Source organism: Coloeus monedula (assembly GCF_965178545.1).
Source record: "Coloeus monedula genome assembly, chromosome: 8".
NCBI lineage: Eukaryota > Metazoa > Chordata > Aves > Passeriformes > Corvidae > Coloeus > Coloeus monedula.
Window position 1 is genome coordinate 11,803,988 of NC_138788.1, and position 21,284 is coordinate 11,825,271.

Below are 21,284 nucleotides of genomic sequence, written 5' to 3' on the forward strand. Positions count from 1 at the left end.
ATTTTTCTGCAGGCAGAGACAGATAAAAAGATTACTTTTGAGATATGCTCTTCTGTTCACAGTAAATCATTCCCACTGAAGTCTCAGATACAGAAATAGCTTCTCTCTCGTCCTGTCTGTTAACCCTTTGAACCTGTTTAAAATGTCTTTACATCAAAAAGTCTTGAGATGGCTGTCTAGCTGAAATCCCATGGTTAGAGCTGGGCGATTTGAGAGGAGGGAGTGTAGATAGTGTGTTTGCACAAAACAGTCCTGGGCTGACAAACATGGTAGTGAATCCAAGTTAACAAAAAAAAATTTTTTTAAGTCTGTATCTTCTAGTTGAAAAACCTTAAAAAACCCCAACCTGTAAAACTTAAATAAACTTCAAACATTTTGCTTCAGTGAACATGAAAAACGGAGTTGCTGGGTATCTTCATAGTTTAAAAATAAAGTACTTACTTCCTAGCTCAAGTGAAATAGTTCATCAACCAAAGAGTGAACAAAAAAAATAGGAAAAAAAATCTATTCACTCTGTTTTTATGTTAGTGACATACATGAACTATTCAGTTGCCAGCAGGAAGAAGATCAGGCAGCCACACTGCCTCGGGAACAACAATGGTCAGGAGGGATGGTGTGCTGGACTGGAACACAGTGGCTGCCAATTAGAAAAAACACAACACACATTATCAGAAAAGTACAGTTGAAGAGGTTCATCTGGGCACATTATAATGCCTTCACATACACATCAATATTTAAAACATTGTCTTCTTTTATGCGAATCAGCAGGAAAATCTGTTTCCGCCAGGCTGCAGACAGTCTGAGAAAGCAGCAATTAAAATCTGTTATCCACATCCTATCACTTTCACTTCTGGGATTTCTCTTCCTCCCACTCTCCACAAAACTAACAGCAATGCAAGGCTTTGCCTTTATGATTTAACACTGCAGGGAGCAAAGACCAGACTGTCAGTTGTCAGTATTATCACAGAATCGCAGAATGGTTGGGTTGGAAAGAACTTCTGGAGGTCATCTAGTCCAAGGCCCCTGCTAAAGCAGAATCAGCTAGAGCTGGTTGCACTGGGTCACATCCAGCAGATTTTTAATATCTCCAGAGAAGGACACTTCAGAGCCTCTCTGGGCAGCCCGTTTCAGTCACTTCCAAAGTAAAGAAGGCTTTCCTTATATTCAGATAGAATTTCCTATGTTTCAGGTCATGCCCATTGGCCCTTGTCATGTTGCTAGTCTCCACTGAAAACCGTCTGTCCCCATCCTCCTGATGATCACTCTTAAGATAGTAAGATATTATGGCTGCAGTTAGGTCAAGGTTATAGGTAGGAACTGAGGGAATAGTTAATTCCATGTCAGGATAGTTTCAAGCTTACATATACACAGACCCACAGCACAGTTCTCAAAGTTATGGGGAGGAATGGAAACCTATAGAAGCTCGATCCTCTCTCACTGTCACCTTGGCCCTGTGAGGCTGCCAAAGAAATTAAGGACACATCATATTAATAAATCACTCAGCAATGTGTGCAGAGGCTCTAATGACACAACTCAGAGGATAAACAGGAGAATGACAGCAACAGAAGGAGGCCCAGGGCAGTGAGCCAGTGGCAGTGCAAACCATCACGAAGCTTATGAAGAAGACTGCTGACGACCACCCAGTTAACCTGAAATTTACAGTTGAAGCCAAGGGACAACTGGTTTAAATCATGTCTGTATGTGGGTACAGCATCCAGGCTAAGATCCCACTGCCCCAGCCTGGAGAGCTGTTGACACAGTGCTGTACCTAAAGTAATATATAAGTGTGTTCCTGAGAGACAAGTTACTTTTGCAAAGAGCTGCTGTAGCACAAAGTGGGAAGGAGTTTGTGCCTTAGCAGGCAGTCAAGAGATGAACACATGCCCATATAAAATACTACCCTTCTTAATATCCCAGCATTCCACAGAGCTGGCTGATATCCTCTAAGAAATATTCTGTTAAGAAACCCCAACTGCTGAGCTCTGTGAATATCTCCAATTTGACAAACTTGTAGAAAATCAATAACAAATTTCTGAAGAATTTTAGTTAACATTTGCAGGCTTCTTTATCGGAATACTTTCCTACTAATACAAGAAGCACGGTTCCCAAGGAAAAAAATATAGGTTATTGATCCAAGTGCTTTGAGACATAACTGATTATTAAGAGGAGACAGTAAGAAATATTACCCTTTGGTCCAGTACAGAGTAATTAAGAATATTAATCAAGTCCAGGTTTTCTTGTGCAGATTCTTGCCTTTGCTATAAATAGTAGCCTGGGATTCAAAAGGGTAATGAATACCATAGCTAGCATAGGAATAACTCCATAGTACATGTGAAAATACAGCCATCAATTATCAAATACTGGTAGGGTCAGCCATTTCATTTTCTTGAAAAAAACCTATTTATCTTTTGAAGACAAATTGTCAGCATTGGAAATGGCAATGGTAAAAAGCAAAGGATGTTGGTAGCTAACAGCATGTCTACAGATGAACACAAATTGCTAGAAAGGTTTTGACAAATTGCACGTCTAAACAGTAAACCAGTGTCACACAGAAATCAGAGACAAAAGGACACTTCCTATCCCAAAATATTGTCTCCTTAGAAAAAGAAACAAACACTGGAAACCAGATGGCACTTCTCAGAGGAAAAGAAAGGGAAAAAAAAGAAAAACCTCTGGGGGTTGGTAGGAAATAAAAGCAGCTCACAGACTCTGGAAGAAGATCCCCAGCAAAGCAAAAAGGATGAAGCTACTTTTTTTTTGGCCCAGCTTTTTTCCTGTGTTCCCAAAACTTCACAGAAAGTACATCAAGGAGAAAGGCTTTCTTAGCAGCTCTCCGCAAATGCCTGGAAATTATTCAAACCTCAATACATCCTGGTGCTTGTCTTCTCTACCTGCAAATACACACCTCTTGATAAATCTTTATTGCATAAGAGCTACCATCATTTTCGAACTAGCTTCCTAGACTTTAAAGTGCATACAGTGTTACATATGAGAATCTGAGGATTAATCACAGGCTTTATACCCTTAAGTGTTGGGCTTCATCCAGGCTGTGTTGTCCACTTTGAAAGTATTCCCATCAGTACATTACCGCCATTTATTCCTAACGCACTCTTGCACTTCTGTTGTGCAAGCATAAAGGGGACAGAGACGGATGAGGATGATCTTTCAGAGCATTCTGCTTTCAAGTTCTTCCCCATGCAGAAGAATCCATGTGCATAAAGCACAGACTAATAAGGTTATCTGACTAGTCAAGAAATATTACTTACAACAAATAACCCAGACTTCCCCTATTCTTTTATTTGCAGCTTTTCCTTCAAGTTTTCATGTTTTATCTTACGGCAGAAAATCCCCTTCAGATTTTAACTGGAACATTAAATGAGTTTTCTGTGTGAAAAGACATACCAGTGTTTCGGAAATTAAAATGCCGTCATCATTTGCACACAATGTTTTTGTTCCTGTACAAGATACCAGATATTTCAGACATAATTAATAAGCTGAAATATGTGCAGGCAGCTCCAGTTCTCTGCATGTGATCTGTGAAAAGCTGACATTTGATCTCCATCATCCATTTACCAGGACTTCTCGAACAGTGTCCTGCAGACCAGGGGAGCAGGTGACCTGCTGGCAGCACAGCTGGATTCCTCTTGCATGTGGCCCTTGCACAAATCTCTGCAGCATAGGATCCAAGGTAGATGGATGATATGCAGCCAGCTGTAGTCTCAACTATATGTAGGTTTTATCTTATCTTGCCCAGTCATAGATAAATGGAGAAATACTCCTCTATCCACATGACCTCAGCATAGTCTAATTTTAAATGATGCAGAAAAAAAACCCAAAAAAAACAACAGAGGGGAAAAAAAACCCTTCTAAGGTTTGAACACACTCAGGGTTCTCTTCCCTGCAGAATCATTCAGATGATGGCTTAAACTTCCTACTCTCATCAAATAAAGAAGAGGGAAGAAACTTCCTCAGAAAATGCCTCCAGTTCAACACAGATTCTTTACTACAGCTCCACACTTTCTCTGTTACTATCTAACTTCAGTAGAATGTTCACAATACTATTTCCACTTGGCTTTTTGGGAGTTTTTATGGACGCTGTATTAGTCTAATAATAAAGAAGAATAATTTAATGTAGTCATGTGTCTGAAATGAGCTGATATTCTGTATTACAGCAGACCGCTTTCTTATTCAAACTGAGGTTTGATTCTTCTGTGGACTTCTTTTAACTGTAACTATGCAGAAACACCAGGTACAGATATATGAAGAGAATAGAGCTCATACATTATAGATCTATCTGGATTTGATGCACAAAGTATTCTGAAAAACTGTAAAATACCTTCTCATCTATCAGTTACATATACTGTGAAAAAATAATCATTTTATGTAGTTGTTTCTTCCCCCAAAGAAGAAAGTCCATCTGAATAGTAACATGGGCATTAAAAACAACGCTATCAACAAGCATGGCTCAAGGCATGGATTCTGTAATATACATATTCTTCAAAATAAGGAAATGAGTAATCCAGATAAATCACAGCATAAGATGACTAACTCCCATTGCATTATGAAATTTCCTTAAAGGTCTTTTCCAACCTTAACAATTCTGTGATTCTGTTACAATGTGCTGGGGTGTCATTACATCAGCATTTATTTTGGGAACTTGGTACTCAACAGTGTCCCTGCTGGGAACATGCTCAGGAGGAAAGGACTAAAAGTGAAACGTGTTTTTTCTGGTTCATCAAGCTTCTTTTAACCAAATTCAGGAAGCTAAGAAGAATATGTGTAATATGTTTCCTGCCATAACATTTAACACAATATTTGGCATGCTTACCTCATTTTCACTTTCCTTTTCAGTAGCAGGGTTTCACTATCTCTCCTTAATGCAATTTATTTTCGGAGGTCTGACTTTCCTCTAAGTCTACACTGGAACACTGGCTCTTTGGCACTTAACCGGTAGAATAACACTTCTGTATCTAAACATATTCACCATTTGCCAGGGGTTCAGAACCTCATTGTGCCAAAGTATTCTAAATAACTCATTTCACCCTGATTTTCCCCAGTGGCAGCTAATGCCTATGTGTCAGCTACTGGCCAGCTGGCAGCTTACTCAGAGGAGAAGGTCTTTTCCAGGACATGCTAATAGTGCAGATAACCATAGAAACAGAATTAGTGGGGAAATGGAGCCCACCTGAATCTGTAAGGCATGAACAGCTACTTACCCAAGTGTCATACAGCAAACTCTACAAGAGAGGAACTAAGTATGCCAGGTCTACAGCCATACACCCTAACTGTCTATTGCACCAGTGAATTCCACCCATGGAAGTCCTGAATCCCTGGAAAAATGTGCAACATACTTAATTTTCCAAGGCAGGCCTAATTCAGTTGGTGCTTTAAATGACATTAATAACATGTGAATATTAGAAGCAAGCACTTAACTGTGCTGTACGCTACCTACCTCTCTGGAAATTCATAATCATGCCAGACAACACTTAGATTTTCTTTAACAGCATCTAGTTATACAACTTCCCAAATTCAGGATCAAAGCTTAGACAGGAAGGGCTGGGTCTGACTCCTCGTAAGCTAGATTAGTCTGTAGGTTTATGAAGGAGGTATCTGTATATACTTGCTCTTTTTTTGATTCTGCAATCCAGCTTGGAAAACACACATAAGAACATATGTTCTACCTTAAAAGATCTTCAATACTTTAAATATCAGTAAATTTAACTGAAACATCTAACAGAAGGTATAACTCAGAGTACTTACATGGTAATTTGTTTTGTCTCTAATACTTATGCACATTTTCACTGCAAAACACCTTACCTATAAATAAACTTAGTCTTTGTCAGAACTATAACTGTGATTCAACAAAATCTAAACATGGATTTTGTGAGAATTCTGTTCCAGAAACCAGCAACCCAGTTAGTTCGGTCTAACCTATGCATATTGTGTGTACTTTATCTTACGTGATGCAGCATTATCATGGACACTGATGCTTTCCCCTAAACCTAGCACTTCCTCCTCTTCCTGTGAGCACAGTAATGCACTGCAGGGGGAAAAAAAAGTAAATTGGCTAGTCTTTGTAAGTTTTTGGCATCCCTGTCTCCCATAGTTGAAACAACTGGGACATGTGAAACATGATAAAGTCCAGTCCAAGACTTGCTTATATGATGTCCCTACAAAGCCTGGATTTTGCCCTTCAGACACAGATTCTCAACACAAATTAATTGAGGCATGAGACATCTGTGTTTCTTTGAAACTCCAATTCATACATGGTACCTTTTCACACAGCTGTTTCAGAGAATGATACCGCACAGGGCAAAAGGTAAGGTAAGAGGGATGGTCCAGCCTGCATTACTCTCCTCTTTCCCACCTCCTTGCAGAGTGCACTTGCCACACTTTAGCTATGCTCCTTGGACACAATGAATCTAACTACTAGTCAGGCCCTTTTTAACCTCACTTGGAACTAATTAGGAGGTTTTGAACCTAATGTACACTAAGGTGTACATTTGTTACCTTATCATTGACTCCAGACACCATCCTTTCTTCCTCTGGACATGCACCTAACTGTTCATTCCTCACAAACAAAAAATGCATGCTGTCTTCTTGCATGCATATGCGTAGCTGGCTTCATGGCATTGCTCTAGGGAAGCTGGGGTGGGACGTACCCATGTCTCAGCATCAACTCACTCTCTCAAAACATTCTCAGTTTGCTTTTTGAGGGACACCTAGGAAAGCTGATTTTTTAAGACTTCCTACCAGGTTTGTGCAGATACAATCTGACATACTGCTCAAATACTTTAGCCATTACCTCTCCCCTTGTTAGATACCAGAGGTGTCTGATGACAATCCTGGCCAAAATTATGCTCTCAGCTACAACTTACTACAACCTACTCATTTATGTATAACTGCTGCAGGGCCATTTGCCTCCTGTTTATGTCAGAAGCTCTGCGGTTTACATCTTACCCTAGTTATGTTCTTTCATTTCCTTTTCATAAAAAGAACTGCTTTGTCTTGTCTGAACTACAGAAACTGAGCAAAACAGCAAACAAAACAAATGATTCAGTAGATACATGAATCACTAACATTAGCAACACTATATATATTGGTTCCCCAAAGCAGTTTCAGTGCCTAAAGCCCTTGCCATGGGGCAGCAGAAATAATACACCATAACTGTTGTTTTTGAAAATCTCCAGATCTGATTGTTGGCACTAAAATATCACCATATTTTACTAAACTGAATTACTGAGCTATTCTTGCTGGAGGCAGCAAAGTGCTAATAGTTTGTTGTTACAACATTCACCACACTAAATGCCTGGGCTTTCACAGACCTGCTATGCTGCTGGTAAATCCTGCCCACTGTCCACTGAAGCATATGGCAATTCACAAAGGAAAAGCGTTGATTATGAATTTGCCTAAAAGAATACTTAGCAAAATGCCAGGATTTTAATAAAATCTATGTGTGTGGTTAAACTTTTCCATTCCTTTAAAATATCAGTACTGAAGGCCCTTTAGTAAGTAGCAATATCTCAGCCACAATGTAAAGAAAAGAAGTTTTAAGTTACTGAGAAAACATAAACCAAAGCCATGGTTCACTGAAGTGCAAAGGGACACATTCTCTTGGCAAGCTTGCCTACTGGATCAAAGCCCCACAGTTTTGAACTCTAGAATGTTAAGATTCCTGTGCTCAAAGAAACCTTACAGCAAAGTTGATTTGACTTAAAGGAATATATGCAAAATCACAGTCCTGATATATAAGGAAAAATATTGCCTAGACCTACATGTTTAATGCATGTTTTCACTGTACCAGCTGAGTAATCTTGGATTTCTCAGTAAAACTTCCTTTCCCCTCATGGCAGGCCTCACCAAAGCACAAAGAAAAAGTGAAACGAATGCTTTAACAGAATATGTCCTTTTTAAAGGTTCATGAGACACCATCATAAATCTTTTCTAAATCCTTTTGAAGGCAAACCCACATTTTGCTTGGTTTTAACTTCATCATTATAGACTGGTATACAGAGCTTAGCTTGATAGTGCTGAACCATCCCTGCAGCATAAAGCAATCTAAGAACTAACTCAAGATGGATAGGAACATACTTTTCTTACTAACAATTCTTTGAGGTGTTTTACCTCTTTACGTCACATTAAAACCAAGAAATTCGAATTTTCAGAAAAGAATATGAGACTGATTCCAGCCCCCAAGTAAAGCTCAAGGCAATTACATAAAATGAATGTTACAAAATCAATATTAATCCAACAAAAATAGTCTGTTAAATACTCCCAGCAAACTTAATTCACAGAACAGCATAAGATTTAAATAGGACAAGTAATATAAAAACTTTTCTTCGCTCTTACACCAACATTCCTCTTTACTGTTTCAGCTCATTTCTACTCACATTCCACTTACTGATGGGCAGCATCATTTGTAAGACATGATGAAGCAATTCAGTCATATTGAATCCCACTCTCCTTTCCAAAACTCCAAGATGAGTAAAAAGAACCAAAAATAACTGAAACTAATTAAGATAAAACAAAAAAATATTTAAAAATAAAACCCCACATACTGCACTGGCTGCATTACTATTTGCCTTTGTTAAAAACTGTTGGTAGTTACTCACTTGTTCTTATTTTAATTGTCTAAGCTTTACAGCAAATAAAATTATACCTGTTTAATGGCTATCATCAACTAGTTCTGCTGCTTCTCTGTGTTTACTTTTACTAGTAGTAATATAGTTTTGCACCATTGTTCTTACCTCACCTTGTAGAAAAATGTCTCATTTATAGCTATGTCTGTTGGCATAAATCATTCCATCCCTGGAGAGAGATGAAGGAACAAAGAGCATGAAAGCGAAACTTATGGGAACAGAACATGGCATATTATGCAGGGTTTATGGTTTCATCTGGCACAGCCAGCCAGGCATCCAGATGGAGCATGGAGGTGGTGAGGAATACAGTGCTTCAGAAGAAGCACTAACAGAAACATGATAAAAGGTTTTCTTCCTCCCTCTTATCACCTGAAAAAAAAAATAAAATGGAAAGACAAAAGAAAAAAATGGCTTGGAAACCACATCACTGAAGCAGCGAACACACAGTAACACATTGTGTATAAAGGACTCATTTGGGGCTTCCTGCATGGAATTGACTTTACAATTCTTGCAGCTGCACAGTGTGGGTCACCCTGCCTCCCGTTCTTTCTCTCACAGATATTGTGATAGATATGGCAAGCAAATATGATCCAGCTCACAAACCTTGCACCACTCTTAAGTCTGGTCCTGATGGACATCCAGTTCCTCCTCAGCCAGCCAAAAACCACATTCCCCTGACGTACCACAGTCACTGAGGAGATAAGTATTTCCTGGCAAGCAGTCAGGTCACCTGTATATGCCTTTGAGTCAGAGCAACTCAGGCAGATAGGAATGCCAGGCAGAAATGATGGCATGGAGCTTCACAGGCTCAGTGCCAAATGTAAATAGGCCTGTAGCACAGCCTTGACCAGCCTGGAAATGTTCAAATTGCTGGCAGTACAAACCTCCACAGACCACCCCACATTAAAGGCAGAGGTACAGCAGCCTGATTTGTGCCCGGAAGCAGTACAGCACAGAAGCAACTGATCTTGCTAAAGAGCTGCTTCCAGCCTGGAGATAAGACAGGGAAAATGATGGTGACACAAACACTGTAGTACCAGCACAGCAAGGGAAGCCTCTTGTGCATGCTGCCCCCCATGACCTAATGTGTGTTCACAGCTCTGATGAAGGGGGGCTCCAGGCAATTCTGTAGGGCTGTTCCAGCCCCGGCTTCATTACCTCTTTGCCATCCCGAATACAGCACACAGATGCAGCATTCTCACATCTACTGCAAGGCCCACTGTCACAAGCCACTCTCAAGTTCCAGGACCTCCTACAGAAGCCGGGCAGACAACCGAGCAGGTACTAAGGTTACGACCACCTGTGAAATCTGACAGGCTGGTGCTATGGGCAGCTGCTGGATGAACTCAGTGATGAAGTGCACATTACACAGGACAATCCCAGCACTCATACACGAAACCTATATGTCACCAGTGCAATATTAACTACAGGAGAGGATGCATGCAGTCACCTCAAGATAGATAGGATTTTAGAAACAAAGAGGACCAGACCTAGATCTTCCCTTCTAACTCACCTTACTTGCCAGGGACTTTGGAGGCAAACGTAACCACAGATTCCCTCAGAAGCTTGCATCTGAAAATTCATATAGAAATTAAGCAGGAAAAGAAACCTAAAGCAATCTGAAATATCAGGCAATATACCTTAAAGGTATGTTGGCATCTAGCTAAGCCAGTTGAAACAAGAAAGAAGCTGATTACATAACACCATGCATTGGATAAAAAGTGGTCCAGCAGATAATATAGATATATGTAGACTCTGCATAACTGCTCAGGAAACTAGAGCCAGAAGACAGTTAGCACCTTCCTTTGCCATTACCAGTTAAAGGGCACTGCATAGCCCAAGAGAGTGTCCTCCTAACTTTGTGGCATAACATCCTATGGAAATTGCCCTAGAATTAACTAGCTAACATTCAGGCAATTCAATGAGCATGAGTGGTTTGCCACACAACATGCTCAGCCATCCACCTGCATTGACTTATATGACTGCCATAAGCATCTGCAATTTCATCAGCTAGGAGTAAAGACAGAAGCTTTCAATATATATGCTACAGGGCATATGCTGATCATGGGCTGGTGTCAAGAAAGAACATACCCTCCTTGCACACTATTATACAATTACAGGTAAACGTATTATGGGGATTTATATCTTCATTTGAAGCGTCTGGTATAAATCAACATCGCAGGCAGGATACAAGATTGGAAGGGTCATTGGGTCTTTCCTGATACAGCAAATAATTTGCTCTGTATCAAGCAAAGCTTTTTTTTTTCTTTCCTAATTCCAGTAACTCCATTCAACAGCTTCCATTTCCCTTGAATTGCTTTCTTGCAGCCTCCTCAGTGTGTCAATCACAAAGCAGAAGCTAATCATCCAAAAATGTCTTTTCTACTTCCCCAAACGTCTGTTAGATAGGATTCAGGCAAAGAGATTAAAAAGCTAAACTCAGCAACTTGTTCTGACTCTCCCCATTGCATTCCAGTCACCAAGGGGGTAATTTTTTTCCTTCAAATGTAAAAAAACATTTATAATGGAGTTTATTTAGACCTTCTTGCTTTAAGTAAGCAAGTTTTTAATCTATCACATACATTCCTGTAATGTAGGTTTGATGTTAATGGGTTGTAAAGTGGGTAATAATTTTCTAACTGACCTCTTCAATCAGATTAGATCATATTATTGACCATGCTGTTTGTTTTATAACCACAATCATATTGTGGAAGAACATCTCTTGCAAGTAGCACATTTGTAAGTGCCCATTAAGGCAAAGGATGACAGGTCTGCATGTTTGGCACTTTTTTAATATTTCTTTTTACCTTGCTGGCAGTATTCCCATCAGGATCCTAAAGCTATCCATTTGTATGTTTCTGGGTTCCTGCCTGGGGCTTTTTGTTTTGTTTTGAAAGGTGCTATAAAAGAGACAAAATCAAAAAATACACAAACATTGTGACTTTTAGAAAAGAACACCCAAATCCACCAGCCATTCCTCCATTTTTTTGAATGGTTGTTTTGGTCACTGCAACATTCCTTCTTAAGAGTAAACTCTGGAAGTTTTTTCAGAGTGACACAACAGGAATTTTTCAAACATTTGTAAGAAAATTACCATTAATGAGCTCTTTTCAACACCCACTTATGCATTCAATAGCTGCATTTAGCAGAGGTTTTGAGCTCCTTATCCCTCCTAAACAGGAATGATAGCTCATGGTCAGGCACTGGACCAGGACTGAGACTGACACAGTAAGTCCTCAAGCCCTCAGGGCCAATGTCAGCCCAAGAATGTTTCAAACCAAGTTTCTCAGGCAATGGTTTTACTTTCCTTTATCACAGCTAGATGTGTCTTCTGTGGGTGCTACTGCAACTTACTGTGATGACTTGTAAGCAGACAAATAGCCTGAATACATAATACAAATCTGAAAAACAGCAATGGAGAAAAGCAAGCAAACAAAACACACTGGGAGCTGCTTTTGCTGTTAGAGGAAACAAAGCATTAATTTTTTTGTCATCCTGCCCTGCAGTGTGGCTTTGGCAAAAACACTTTTCTCCTAGTGTGCCAACTGTTCCTCTTTAAAATAAGGATAATGTTTTCCCTCATAACCCTCACTTGTTAATTTGTTCATCAAGTTTTAAGGTTTTCCAAGGCAAGATTTATATTCATATGCTGTTCAAAATAGTAGGATACCAATATTAGCTCTGGATATTAAAAATCTTCCCATAAAGATTTCAGTTTCATGATATGAGGATTCCAAGTAAAACAGCTGAAGTATTTATGACAGGCAAGCAAGGGGAAAAAAATCCTGTCTTCCATTTTCATTTTATTGCACTTGACTGAATCTCCAAATTGTGTTTCAGAGTTGCAATTGGAATGAGAAGCACAGAAAAGTAAAGGCAAATGCCAGAAGGAACAGGAGTGGTGTCAGCTACACATTATTCTTTTCTAGTTGTTATTTCTAGTAGTGAACTAAGCTGTTTTCCTCTGGTTCAATAAATATAAATATTCAGATATTCTCTCCCTCCCTAAAATTGAGAGCTTTTCCAAGTAGGTTCGCTATGAAACAGCACTAACTGTTACTGAGTTGTTAGCTTTTTATTACAAACATCTTCTCTCCGTATGATATAAAGATTTCTCCTACTGCAATTGAAGTAACTTCTCCAAAATTGCCAACACAAAATGATATTCTAACGGTTGCTAAATCTGCTACTAAATCCCTACTCAACTTAAATGCAGAGTAATTCGAGTAATCTTTTACCCTGTTGTAACTTGTTCATTAGGCTAAATTTTTTTTGCATCTAAATTACCCAATATAATTTGGATTTGTGGAAAGAATTTATTCTCAATGTACACAGAGATTATTCGGTCTTTAGTCAGGAAAACATCAATTAAGTGTTAAACTGAAGAACTGGAATTCTGCCCAATTGCTTATTGTTCTCTGTTTGTTTAAACTATGCTGCAACAGAGGTTTTAGGAAATGCAAACACAGTACAAAATCCAGATAGAAGTAAGTTCTAAAAATGTGAATTTCTGGTCCATCACAGCAGACATGGCTGAGTAAGCTGTCAGTCATGTCCATAGAATCATGGAATGATTTAAGCTGGAAAAGATCCTTTTTGCTACAATGAAGGTGTTGAAACACTGGTAGAGGTTGCCTGGAGAGGTAGTAGATGCCTCATCCTTGGAAACATTCCAAGTCAGGTTGGGTGGGACACTGAGCAACCCGATCTAGTAGAAGATGTCCCTGCTTACTGCAGGAGGGTTGGGCTTGATGACATTTAAGGGTCCCTTTCAACTCAAACTATCCTACGATCTTTGAGTCCAAGCATAAACCCAAGAGTGGGAAGCCCAATGCTAAACCATACCTGTAAGTACCATGTCTACACATCTCTGAAATTCCTCCAGGGATGGTGACTCAACCACTTTCCCTGGGCAGCCTGTTCCAATGCCTGACAAACCTTTTGGTGAAAAAGTTTTGCCTACTAGGTAACCTAAACCTCCCATGGAGCAATTTGGGGCTGCTTCCTTTTGTGCTATCACTTACTCCCCAGAAGACGAGACTAACACACAGTGGCCATCAGTAAACTTTCGAGGAACAGTACCTAGCACAGTGCTGCACCCAAGTGGCCCATTGCTCTTGGATGACAAAACTGCTGGCTCAGGTGGGGCCTTTTTATGGGCTATCCAGAGTCCACATAACAATGCATCTCCATTTACTGTTCTCTTGTAAGCCCCTCAGGTATTAGCTTAATGCTAGATTAAAAGAAACCAAACCCAAAGACTACTATTTCTCCCCACCAAAACTTGCTTAAGTTCTCCTTGAGAGCACCTCATGCCCACTCAGTGCTAGACTACAGATGGCTAAAGAGTTGCTTTTAAAAGGCTCTACAGCTCAGTTAATACAAAGCGCAATGCTATACTAACTATAAACTTAGGAAACAGTAAGAAACTTCCACTTGAATTTAACATTCCATGATGGGAAGATAAAAGAATGTAAATCTCTACATTCAACTATCACACCAATGCTGAAACCTTCCCATAATTACATTCTGCAAAGCTGCTTCAATTTGTTCAGGCAGAAACAGAGATTTCTGTCAAAAGATATTTAACTTTTTGAAGAAATTGTTTAAACTAACTTTTGATTTGAATTTTTAATTAGAAGAGATACATTTAAAACTTTTCTTTTCAAAACTTCTGATTTTAAAAACATTGTTAAACATTCAGAGTTCCTGTCTTTTCCTTCTTTTCCCTTGCCTTTAAATGCAATAGAGTTGTGTGATCATTAGAGCCTCTTTTCTCTCTCTCTTTTCCAAAATCTTCTAATGAAAGAATAGCCAGATCAAATGTTTCAAAACTTACAAAGTAGCTGAGACTGTTCCCTTTTACCAGTTGAAATCCACTTGTGCAAGTAGCAGGATTAACCTACAGATGTATGTGGTTTTCCAAGATTAAAATATATATGTAATTACACTGTATGTTATTAAGACGGTGGTTTATAATCAAAATAAATTGATTTCCGAGTGAAGTACAGCAAGAAGCAATTATTGTACTTGGCATCTGACTTACTCATCTAACAGACAGCTCTATACCAGGAACCATAGTTATATGTTGCTGAGACTTTTGGTGATGGTAACTTGATCTTAAAAGCCTCTCTTTAGCTCTCACATGTCAATACACTCTTTTAAAAAGACAAGATCAGCAAAACTGGGTGGTTACAAGCCTTGCTCAAACATAAAGGCAGTTTTCACAGACAACATACCAAGACTATACAAGTAAAGAATGAACTCCAGCTAAATAAAGTAATGGTCCTCCAGTGGAAAGACAAAACACAATTAGAATTCACATACTTATTTCAAGATCAATATTCTTCTACTGATTTGCTGAGGAGGCTTTTATGAAATTTAAGCATAGTTCACTTTTAAATACTCTTACCGCCAAAGGGTATGGGAGGCTGTATTAATTCCTTTCCTTTTATAAATCAATAATTAGATTGCCAATTTGCTTAAAGTGCTTTGGAAAAAAAGGAAGGAATATGGAAGCTATATTTTACCATTCTACATCACGTGCTGAAAGGCTCAGTAACTCATACCATCACACCTAATGAAGATTATGACACTCAGAAACAACATGGAAAGGAATCAAAACCAAGTATGAAACTTTTTCTTTACAAGTTTCAGTAAATAACTAAATAAATAAATCAATGTTCACCGTGACAGACAACATCCAGATACAAGCTCAATTCTTGGGCTAAGTCCATCCTCCCAGTGTAACTTGTGCACTGTAAGGGTGGAGATGCAAGCCTCGAAACTGAAGCAAAAAGATTTTCAGAATATCTTTTGATGAGGACAGCTGCTTGAGTTTTGAAGTGAATCCAGTACAATTTTTGTTAGCTAGAGGTAAGGAAGGAACAAGGAGAGGAGAGAAGTTACCCAGCCACCCTAGAGATTAAAAGTTATGTTTGTACATGAAACTACTTAGTATCATCCCACCCTGTTCACCAGGGGGAACTCCAAAATGAGATATGCTACAGGATCAGCAGGAGTGAATTTCCTTACAGAGAAAGGTTGTGCCTTGGAGAAAGAGTTAAAACAGTGGAAATTGTCTGTACCCATGGATGGAAAATCAGAACACACAGGCTCATAAGAAGAAATGCAAGTTGTGTAGAGAAGATTAAAGTCCTCCAGAGCACCTGCAGTAACCCTGTAAAATATTTGCTAGCATTAAGCTTCCAGGAGCAAGCTGACTCTTTAGGAATCCCTAAAGAAAACTAGATAGCTTGCCTTACAACTATCCTTAAAGACAAAAAAATTAGGAATCATCACATCCAGTTCTAATTTTCTACCTTGTGATATTTTCATAGTATCTTATTCTGTAAGATAGCTTAAGAAAAATTTTTTTTTTCCTTTTTACTCTTGTACTGCAACCTTACAGACTTTGCCAGAACTTTTTAATCATCTTCCTTCCTAAGGAGGTGTATTCAAGACTTGACTTGATTACAACATCCATTCTGACTTACTTGAACTTAAAATAGACACATCTTTACTTTTTAAAGTAAAACAAGAAAAAGCCATTCCTTTTACCTGGGAGAAGGTTCTGAGCATTTAAAAAAACTCAAGCAAAATCAAAACTGTTTCCCTGATCTTCCATTCTTCCCAAGGTGTGTAGCTTTGTCTTCAGTATATACAGGATACTGAATAAGATGGGCCTTTGTGTGTGATACACTCATGGAATAAAACTGAAAATAAAAATATCAACTTTTATGGGAAAAAAAACCCCATCAAAAACCCTCAAAGAAACACTGCAAGTTAGTGTTTTGTGTCAAAGCTAAGGTTGCCAACTGATAGAAAAGTTCTATAGTCTAAAACTTAAAATAAGGATATTCTCTTAACAAAAAAGTGAAGAGGAACATTGAAGTTTTTCAGCAAATTACAAATTTTTCACTCCAAATTCATTCTGAAAAAGAACACTGGAATGATAAGGGAGTCATTGGTTGAAGGATGACAGGAGGAAGGCTGAAAAGACCTGTATTTGGTTAATAGTTACATCATTAATACATACAATACCTGAATTCCATGTTAACTAATACATAGTTAGTATAAAAAATAACAGCGCATTAATAATAATTCAACACAATCATAGCAGAAGTTAATGTCTAGACAGTCAAGCCAATGATATTTTTCATCCTTTCATTAGTGATCAAAAAAAGTAATTATAATTCAGCATAAACTTCACACCCAGTGTGCCTGGTAGCTCCCTATACAATCTACTGCATCCTGTATGGGGAAACACATCCATTTCTTCTGAAACATCCTGGCACTGCAGACACCGCCCTGAAGCAAGAGCCTGTTGTCCTGTGTCAGTGGGCCCCATTCAATTCTTAAAACTCTGAATTGGCTCAAAGAAGCACAAGCCAATCACAGATGGCCAAGGAAATGTCTTTCATGACACACCACCATGTGCTCTGGCTTCTTTCCTCCAATCCACTATTTCCAAATAAGTTTTGATCTGTTAAGAAAATGTTATTACTTTGCTTCAACTTGTGCTCATGGAGATTTAACCTTCTAGGAGTGTTTAAGCCTCCCCAAACCGCCTTAATTGTTGGGCTGCAGCAAAGTCTGATACTGGAGTGTCTCTAACATTACACAAGAATGTAGGAATGGCAGGTCCTGGGCTGTGGATCCCCACAGCTTGCTTGCATTCTAGCAGCAATATGTCAAACCTTTGCTGTCAGAGAGCAGCAGAAACAAAAACCCAGTTAGTAATACGCAGCATTCTGAAAGGAGAGATAACAATAATCACGGAAATTGATAATTTTGCAGGTTTTGTTCAGGAAGGAGGCATCCTCCACAGTTTAGTTTTAATCTGCTTTAGAGAAAAAGTATATTGCTTTTGGCATCAGATAAATATAAAAAGGAGACTGAAGAGATTAATTAGTTGTAGTTTACTGAGTGCCCTTCATTATTATTGTTGAAAACATGCACTTAGGCAGATAATAAGGAAAGTATTTTAACTCTAATGGACATAAACATTGTATTAGGTTTTGGCATTAGAAAATGGAAACAGAGTTGTCTTAAGGCTGGCTGACATATTAAATACTATCTTCTTTTCTTCCACATTAGAAATGTTAATTGAACAACAAAAGACATCAATATACCAGTGAAGTTCTCCTCGAGTATTAGCAACTTTCCCTGGTGACCTGACAATACTGGATAGGTGAACAGCTGCTCAGGAGTGCAACCATTATGAATTTTATTCCATTTAATAGCAGATGCAGGAAATGGAAGATTATATTACAGGTCAATACACAGGCTCAGGGAACCTGACAACCTTTGGTTAGAATCAGAAGAATAAATGGCATTAATTAATTCACAGAGTTGTTGGAAAAAAATATTTTTTTTCTGTAACTGAGAAAGAAGAGTTACAATGCTCTGCTGTGAAATATAATATTGATTAATGTGAAAAGCAGCCTCAGTTATAAGTATCCTGCCGCTGTAGAACTTGTAAATTCTGTTTAGACTGCCACCTGAAGAAACCTTAACTATTTCTTTTGATCCTCAAACATTTAGGTGACAGGATAGTACCGAGCTGTACTGAATATACTTTCCAGTTTAATAATAATGGCGCTATAATGGCACAATTTTTAAAACTATGTTACATAGATTATTCTCATATATTTATACCCCCCTAACTCTGAAACTCTGATCTTGAATGTCAACAGCATATGAGAATACAAATTCCATTTATAATTGGAAGATCTTTAAACTTATCACATAAGAAGAATTGTATAACAGAAGTGTGACACATTAAGATATCCCTCAGAGATCTTTAGCCTGTGGATACATTGAAAGGATATATGTAAAAAGTTATTTCTGTAACAGGGGTTAGCACACACCAGCTCCAGGGTGCTGCACAAAGGGTGCTGAAACAGGCTCACATTCACAGTTGTTTATTAGAGGGTCCATCACTAATGGCACATATTGAGTCTAAAAGTGGAAGTTACTTTTGGGGGAGAAGATGGAGGGAGGGAGGGAAAGTTTGGAGCACTTTTGATGAGGATCAGCTGCCACACAGCTGATTGTCAGTAAACTCTGTACATGGAAATTATTGGATCCCCTACTGCAAAGCAAAAGCTACAATCAAGGGGTACAAAAAGGGGTACAAAGGGGTGACTTGCACATCAGTGTGAGAATCTGGCATATCAGCAATATCAGTGTTTACAGCTACAAGGCTTTGGGAGCAGCAATAGAGGAACTGCAGGGGAAAAGTACTGTCCTTTTGCCAGATTTGGGATTTTGAGTGATTTAATCAGTGCTTTTATTTGGGAAAACAAAAAGGAAAAAGCTGAAGTATTTAGATCATACAATCGAAGATAAAAATCATCTCACAGAACTCTCACCTATGCTGACAGAAAAACTTCTATCTCCATTCCTCAATATGTAACTTAATAAAACCTAGGCTTCTATTTTAACTGAACATTTCCAGCACTTTCTCGTAGAGCACTATTCAATCCTTGCCTCCTGGCCTTCCCAGAGTACAACAGAATCTTCTACAAAACCAGATTTTAGCTTCCAGGAATCACCTGCTAACAGATGTGACCCAGGAAGACTGTTTTGCATCTGCGCAGCATTTGGTACCTGCCTATCAAAACTATACCTCAAAAAAGCATGAGCTAGGGAGAACAAGAAAATGAAAAGATTCACTTCATCAAACTAGTTCTTGGTGAAACTTTTCCTGCTGTTACTACTGATCTCTCTTTCTGAGGCAAATGAGAACCAATCCTATTTTCTGTGTCCTCAGTAGACAGAGATAACATCACTTATTCCTGGGGAGAGGTGGCCTCTCTACCTGGATCTAAACAGTCCCAGGCTGGGGCAGTCAGCCTAAATGGACATAAAAGACAAATCAAGCAAAGGAAATATCCCGACCTGATGTTTGCAAATTGCTTGGGGAATTCTCTGTGCGCATTATCAACCACAGATCTAAAGATGAACAACACCATTAATGCCTCACTATTCACATCGGTGCGATGCCATTCTGGGAAAACCTGCGTTAAGTTCTGTGTGTACACATTGTACTAAGAGAAGGGACCTGAAATCCTGGCAGTTTAGTTCATACCCCTTATACTCAGCTTACCGCCTCTTAGATTTTCACTTTCTTGCAGCAGTGACTAAAGGTAGTTGTCATAAACTGCAGACCACATAGTCAAAAAGGACTCCATGAATGCATAAGAAAAATCTGCACAGGAAGTATCTCCATGGCTTTGTTTTCTGCACCTCACTACTCCAAGCATGAGCAAAACAGAGCTTCTTTGCAGCTCCTCCTCTACAAATATAACTGGGCCACAAACTCTTTACTGTTTGTTCCACTGCTTGATTCCTTCCCTTCCAAGCTCCTTTCTTCTGCCTTCTCCTTCCTGCTCATATTCCTGTGGTGTCATATGGGACATGTCTTTTGCAGACATGTGAAGGGAACATCACATTCACACTAACAATGGAGAAGGTACCTGAAGCAAGAACCAGGCTTAGAAGGATGCCCTTTAAATCCTCCTGGCAGAGCAAAATCATTTGCGTCTGAATATCACCTGGGATCTCTGACCATCCTGAGTATCAGAGCCCTCATATGCACTTAGAAAATAATCCAAAAGTAGAAACAAAACATAAAAGAAGTGACAGACAAGATGTGAGTCCTGGCTGACCATTATTTTGAACTCTAAAAGGGATTCTGTTATACTGATCTTCCATCTTCTCGGTATGAACATGCTACTAGAAAATTGTTCCAGCATATCCTCTTGGGGATCTGCAAGAGGATGACCATCCAATTAAAATTCATGGCTAGTATTCCCAAAATCCTGGTACATTAATGTCCTGTAACAGTTAAACAGCAGATACTGCATCTGGAAGAAGTCATTCAACAGTCCTTCCATAACCATAATTTTCCTGTAATTTTTGCCAGGATTACCAGATTTGCGTTTGATTTTATCAGGAGTTATCTGGTAATTGTATTTTCAAGCTGCATATTTAGTTAGATAAGGGAGGTTTGATGTTATTATTACTGCTTGTAGCCCAAGATGTAGCAAAAGAATTATTGTAGAAGCAGCTGTGGACTTCAAACAGCTCCATAGAATTTTAGCAATTATTAGAAATTATTAGAAACTAGTGCCCGTTATCTTTTTGAACTACAAATTCTACTACTTTGGGTCAATAGCTCATTTTCTGAAGACCTTTCTGAACAACGTTGAGTAAAGATATTCTCTTTTAGCCACGTAGCATAATGGATATAGATTTCTTCAAGCTAGATAGTACAACAGCAACAGCTACAAATTCAAAGGGGCTGCCAGGAAAAATGTGTTCATCCAAAGTAATCATCAGCAGCACCTAAATACCTCTGCCCTGTCCTCAACAACCAGCAAGTCATCAGCCTTCATGGGGTGCATTAGGAAGAGCATTGCCAGAAGCTCAAGAGAGCTGACCCTGCCCCTCTCCTCAGCCATGTGGGGCCTCATCCTGGAGTGTTGTGTAGTTCTGGGCTTCTCAGAGAGAGAGACATGGAGCTCCTGGAGCGGGTCCAGTGAAGGACAATGAGGATAATGAAGGGATTGAAGCATCTCTCTTGAAAGGAAAGGCTGAGGGGGCTGGGCCTGTTCAGCCTAGAGAAGAGATAACCAA